Here is a 7070-nt window from a genome sequence, read left to right on the forward strand (position 1 = left end):
TTACGTTACCTTTAAGGGTATTGAGCCGAAAAATATGACAGGAGATAATGTTTTGTTTTAGGGTAAAAAAAAAACTTTCAAGCCACGCCCACAAAGCATGATCTTGGTACCTTTTAGGAGTTCTTGTCAAACTTTCCGACGAGCGCCCCCGTCCATTTTATATGGCAGTGTCCCTCCCCGGGTGGGGGGGGGGGGGTGCATATTATGATGCTTTGGATTCTTTTTCAGTCGATCGCCGAGTAACTAACGGAAGTATGACTTTTTTCTTCCGGCAAAAGGATTGTAGATCTTGCACGTGAATAAATCTCTTTCTTATAAGCTTAAACTTTTTCAGTCGATCGCCGACTAACTAACGGAAGTATGACTTTTTTTTCTTCCGGCAAAAGGATTGTAGATCTTGCACGTGAGTGAATCTCTTTCTTATAAGCTTAAACTTTTTCAGTCGATCGCCGACTAACTAACGTAAGTATGACTTTTTCTTCCGGCAAAAGGATTGTAGATCTTGCACGTGAACAAATCTCTTTCTTATAAGCTTAAACTGAAACTTAAAGTTTAAACTGAGTTCTAACAATCGTTCCAGATGGGACACTGTTGAGCGCTCGCATTACTTGAGTAACACTGAAGAAAACACAAAAGGGTTATTAATCAGCAGCTGCTGCCCTTTACTTAGTGTTTCACGGTAAAGACACTCAGTCACAAATGCGGCCAACAAAATAAAACAAACAAACAAAAACAAGGATAATTGATGATGACACTGGGAAACCCAAGTGTACCTGTGTAGACGTCATACACATACATACATATGTGTATGACGTCATGAGAAGTAACAGCAAGTAAAGCAACAACTTCTCACTACTGACATTTAGTGTAAAATGCCGCTGTTTGTGCTATACTCTTAATCCAGCTACGATGGCCTCAGAACAAGAGTTTCAACTATCTTTTCAACTCTCTAGCAAAATAAAATGAACTATTAAGAATTCAAACTGATGGGAGGGTGATCAGTTGTCTATTCACAGAACGCGGTCGAGGAGTTGAACTCGGGACTACCGAGAAACAAATCCAGATAGCAGTAGCGTAAAGGATTTGGACCAGAAGCTCCAGATTTCGTATCCAGTGTCCTAAACCACGCTGCATCCTCCTCTTTCTCCTCCTTCCTCTCTCATTTCTAATTCCTGAGGTTTAGTAAGTAGTGAGGTGTAGCACCCTATTTGCAACGTGGCACAATAGGAACAATTAGTAGGGGGGTCGTATCAATCTCTCAAAGCCCCGCCCTATCAAGCCTCCTAATGGAATTATTGAACACCACATCTATGACAACGAATTCCCAATTTCATTTTTATTTTCCATTTCTATTTCTACATCACATTTCTTGTCGTTTTTTCCCTCATCCTGTCAGGACGTACCCAGTTGATATTGTTGCCGCTCAATTGCAACGGTAATGGACCTGTACGAGGAGACACAATACAAAGTACAAATATGTTACAAAACAAAGTGAAACGCTTGCACTTTGTCCATTTTCGGTTAACACATAACTTGTATTTCGCGCTTTAGGTGGCTGGCAACAGATTCCAGCACTTTCCGACAGCTATCCATCGACGGATCAATACTAGCACTTGTTATCAAGTGATGTTACAATATCGCTACAATCACACAAACACCAAGCCATTGGTGAACAAATAATGGTAATCTTTATGGCATAACAGGTTACCATAGCAACAGTACAACCTGTTAGAAACACCCTTAATTTCAGCGTATAACTGAAAAACGAGATGCTACTTTCTACAAAGTTTAAAAAAAGGATCATGTGGAGGGTGTTCAGAGCCACTTCAAATGTTCGGAATTTCATTGGCTATGCAACATTAGAAACCGGTAGGAGGCGGGTGTTGCAACGACCTGTGATACCGGTTGCATATCCCCTACCGCTATACGGCAATCCCCTACCACCCCCGCCCGACACAAAAAAGTATACTTTTGACACAGCATTGATGCTTACTTGAAAAGTTTATTATTTTAGTGATCACGGCGTGTTTCATAAAACAAAGTATATAAGCTCAACATCACTAACCTCCAGATATTTCGGGGTAAGAATGCAAGGATCCTTTCCAAACTTGCCGTTGGTTGCTTCCAGTTTGCAACGATCCTGGCCGTTGCAGTCTTTCTCCACAGTTTCCATGGAGCTCTCCGCCCTGCAGTTTGTGTTCAAGACGATCAAGAAACCACAGACATGCGGTCCCTTCAAACGGCCATAATTTGCGTACTCGATGGAAATTTTGCTTCTCTTGGGGCAGTCTATAGAAGTTTGCTGACCTTCGCAGACGCGAATCTTCTGCAAGGCACCTGGTTTTGCTGGTATGCACCTGTAAGATACCTGTTGGTTCAGAACATCACCGGCCATGAGCTGAAAAGCCATGAATAAATTTGAAATGGTTCTCAACAGACGGTGTTCCTTTTTTTGACAACCGTGTGTGTTTAAGTGTAAAAAAGCTGCCTATCTCAAGCAATTTTAAATGCAGAATTATTTTGATTTATGCATTTTCGCCTTTGCCGAAACTTGGCTTTCAATAAATGTCCAGTAACTTTTAAAAATCACTACATTTTTGGAAAGCATAATCAACACACGGAAGGTAAAATGTCACGGAACTTTTTTGGCGAATTTTTATATGTAGGAGATTGCATTACTCTTCTTCAGTTAAGTTGTCTTTTTAGAGTTGAAAATTAAACTATGTGTTACATGCTAAACACACCTTCAGATACTTATGGGTACCAAAACACGGGTCACCGTACTCATGGTTGTTGGCATAGAGAGTGCAAGACTTGAATCCCTCACATTCCTCTTTGGTGATTCCCAAGGTTCCCTCCTTAGAATAGCACTTGGTATTCCAGTCCGACAAAAACGATGGGCAATACTTGCTTCCTTTCTCTGTCCTCCCATATTCCGCCTCACTAATGCCATTAGTGGCATCAGTGAATCTCCTGTCTTCCTGAACAGCTGATTTTGAGTGTCTTACCCTCACAAACTACCGCTTCAAGGTCAGGCTGTGTCCCCCTCTCTACATGAAATGAACAGATGACAAGTTATAAAAAACTGTTACCTATCTCAAATGATACTAGCTTCATCTAAGCTTTCACCAAACAAATCTTACTTTCGCAGTGAACTCCACTCATAAGAAGAGAAAAGACGAACACGAACCAAATTGAGCTCATGGTTATTGATGTCACCTTCAAAATAAAGAAAAACAAACAGAAAATTGTAACAAAACTAAGTGCTATATATAACCCCTAATTTTATTTTGATCTACGTTACTCAATCAAATTGCTTTTTGCGTCGATCTTTAGACCTGCTTAAAATAAACCTTGACTATACACTTAAGTAATGACATAGGAGCTGTTATGTCACTAATTCGAGGTATAAAAACAGGGAAAAAGCGTTCATTAAACATTAACGCTCTGCTTTTGAGTAAAAAGCAGTTTCACTTAAACCACTCGCGTTTAACTCTGCAGTTTTACAGATCTAAGATCTACGTCGAGCATAGAAGGGATAATAGGTTGCTTTGAAAATCCAGATTAATAGAAATTTGCTTACTTCGGTGCTTTTTTTTTTAAACCAACCGACGAACTCATTTTATGAGAGAGAGAGAAAGTTATTGAAACGAAACAGCCGCTCATTGGCGTATGGATGGAGTTTAAAACTAAAACTTTGACATTAAATTAATGCCTACACGAGTAGTTTATGTCACCGAGGTAACTATACGTTCTTCAAAAAGAATTTTTCTCCCTCGCTCTTCACAAAATTATTTTCCTTTGAGAACCACGTTTTAGAAATAAATTCACATTAAATGGGAAAGCAAAAATAAACCAAGGAGAAAAAGAGTTATAAAAATGGACAGGGCTTCATCATAACGTTAATTGCGCAAGTAACCTACAGGAAGACTGCTGGTCGTGATTGGAGATGTCTGATCACGTCTGATACTATGGTGTATAATGTGAAACATGCGATTCGCTTCAAAGGCCTTCGCGACACAGATCGTAGTTGGAGAACTTAAGCAATGACGACCGCGACTCCAAGGACAATGCCTAGTCAAAAATGAATTTATCTTTCACCTTCAAATTTCGCAACTGTCTTTGATCTGTTCAGAGCGTCTATCGGTCTTATAACTTGCTCCAGCTAAATATGTAATGGAGGTGTTCAATTCCAAATGAAAATACGAAAAATTAGCTACCGTCGTTCGTATTCTCCAAAATACTCACAACTTGATCATTTCACGTTGTTGTTTTGTAGAGGACGGCTAAGAATAGTGTAAACACTTATAACGCACGCGCACACCCATTGTTCTATTCATCAAAACCTTTTGTTTTGTGGCGTTCTCGTTGTCGTCGCCCCCGTGGTTTGCTTAAGTTCTCAAGTATTTGACAGCTTGTGAAATTTAAGACCGTTTTTCTTTTTCTAGCCCGTGAGCACGAAATGCTTTTTCAAGAGTTCTACATATTTATTGCAAATACGTTGAGATTTAAGGGTATAACTTAACTGATCACGATTATTAGTCGCAAGTGAATGTTATTTTTCTTCTTTTTGACAATGTAAACCTTCGGTAAAATATATTCTCGGACTCCTCTTCAACGCATTTTGAACATAGCCACTAAAATTGTTGAACAAACAGGGATTAATTTATCGCGAACAGTAATTTTATTTACATCAATAAAGACCCAGGCAAACCATGAAGTATTTCAGCGCTACATTGTTGAGCAGAACACAGGGAAGGTGTAACAAATGTTGTGCGCTTCAATGGGCAGGAAAAACTAGCTGCGCGCAGTATATTTTTTCGCACCTTAAAAAACCCTTAAAAAAGCATTCCAAAAAGATTGTACTATATAAATACTAACTTGCAGTTTCTCCAAAAGAAAGTAACTCACAAGAAGTTTTTGATATGTCTAGCTTTTTAGAATTGTTCAAATGCTTGACGGATGCGCTTTTCCCATCTTGCTAAAATTGATCAAAGCTAAATATTTCTGAAATAAACTACCCCTTCTTTGATATTCGAATGCATTATAACGTCTTTAATTCCATTTCCAATATTTTTGACGAACCTTCACTTTGTTCAAGATTTTAGCTTCGAAAGTAATTTTGTAAGCAAAAAATTGATTAGATGTGAAAACTCATGTACAAGGAAAAATTAAAGAGAAAAACGAGAAGATTTAATTGCGATGGATAGACCTTTCTACCCTGTTCTAAAACTAGCAATGCCATGACCGTCATGGAGAAAAAACCCACCATCTAAAGTCATGCCTACCTGATGTACGCTTGGCTTGTATCTGGTGATACTACTGACTGCACTCAGTCGATGGACAGTTTAATCTATCAGGTGCTGTATCTTGCAATTTCTTACAAAATCATTTTAATAGAATAGTCACGAGGAGAGTGTTTACAATTCATGAAACAATAAGTTTACCAGCTGAGCGTATTTTAGAAAGATATATTTTCTAGACTATTATTTTGCAAAAAGTCATGGAGGTTTACAATTCATGAAGTAATTAGTTTACCATGTGGGCGTATTGGAACAAGTTACATTTTATATCATTTTAAAATAGTCAAGGTGTGATTGTTTACAATTCATGAAGCAGCAATTAGTTTACCAGCTGGGCGTACATTTAATGTTTATATTTTCAAGAGTCTCAAAGTTATACCACCCAAAGTCTCAATTTATTGCTGGCTAGATATTTTCAAGGTCATAGAAGGAAGGTATTGACTTTTCTAAAAATACGCGTTGGTTATTTAAATAATTGTCGGCCGATTAAGGTCTGTATATCTTTAAGTATCTTTAAGTATTTTTTTCGTTACACATGTCATTTGCTACAAAAAAAAAAATGGTATTAGAGTTCTGGTTGGATTTTTACTTAGTATGCCAAGAAAGGTTTTAAGGAAGGAATTGGTTTTAAAGAGAGGAAAATAAAATATGAAGAGAAAGAAAAATCAAGGCGGGCTTTCGCCGTTGAGTTGAACAGAATTCACACTGAGATAGAAAGACTATGAGCCAGTCAGAGTGTGAGGCAGGAAGCTTTCATAGAGAACTTTTCATATTCCAACCCGATTGTCTTTAAGCATTCAAATCCAATTTGAATTAGAGAACGATATTTATTTTTAAATTGTGAGCACAATTCCATCACAAATGAATGGCTATCAAAACTCCGTCTCGGTAAGCACAAAAGGAGGACCCAAAAGTGGAGACCCCCCAATCTTCAAAGCGGCCGACACCAAGGCGGTGCAGCTTTTGTTTAGGGTCTGTTCGGTGAGCGGATTGCAACGACAAGACCTTATTCCTCCAAGCTACAAAAATTGCTAAGCAACTATTCAAGACTTTATCTGAAAACAAACCAAAAAAAATACCAGTTGCTGCTTCAAATTTTGTTATTACAGTTAAACGCTGCCGATATAAAGAACCCCTTCGAAACGAAGTCGACAGCCCGTAGAAAGTAGAATATTATTCAGCCTGGACAAGATTTATAACTATAAAACACTGCGACAATATGGAAAAACTTAAAACCATTTTGATTTAAAAAACAACGACGACGTTTCGACGTTCGCTTAACGTCAGTAAATGATAATGACGTTAAGCGAACGTCGAAACGTCGTTGCTGTTTTTTAAACCAAAATGGTTTTAAGTTTTTCCATATTGTCGCAATGTTTTACAGTTAAATTGTTGAGAAAATCTCTTCTTCCAAAGATTTCTAACACTAAAATCAGTATACGAAACAGAACTATGGTATTGCTGGTTTTCAGTGTCACGCAATTCAAAATAGATCAAAATAAAAATCAAAACCGTTCAATAGATAAAGTCCAGAATCTGGGAAATGAAAGAAGGTAGATAAGCAAAGACTCTCGCCAAGATTCCGGTCACAGCAATATTTCTTATGCAAGATTTGCGGAGAAATTTTTTACCCAAATTTATAGAGATTTGTGTGGAGACGCCATGCTGGTGCCCATCCGTATGGGCACCATCATGGCGGCCGGAAACCAACAGAAATATCTGTCACTGAGTTTTGCTACAAAAGCGTGAATTTATCCCTCGAGGAAC

The 7070-nt window shown here is 38.2% G+C and overlaps 1 pseudogene across 1 annotated transcript; it reads right to left on the bottom strand.

Annotated features, from left to right (window-relative positions):
- Nucleotides 1–946: 946 nt before the first annotated feature.
- On the bottom strand, nt 947–5333 carry LOC145500304 (L-rhamnose-binding lectin CSL3-like; annotated as a pseudogene). The gene is made up of 5 exons (XR_014051041.1): nt 5289–5333; nt 3144–3219; nt 2745–3050; nt 2066–2368; nt 947–1444 (listed from the first exon to the last, which is right to left on the bottom strand). The product of XR_014051041.1 is annotated as an L-rhamnose-binding lectin CSL3-like (transcript).
- Nucleotides 5334–7070: the final 1737 nt, after the last annotated feature.

The sequence above is a fragment of the Orbicella franksi genome, chromosome 10 (genome assembly GCF_964199315.1).
Source record: "Orbicella franksi chromosome 10, jaOrbFran1.1, whole genome shotgun sequence".
Classification (NCBI taxonomy): Eukaryota; Metazoa; Cnidaria; class Anthozoa; order Scleractinia; family Merulinidae; genus Orbicella; species Orbicella franksi.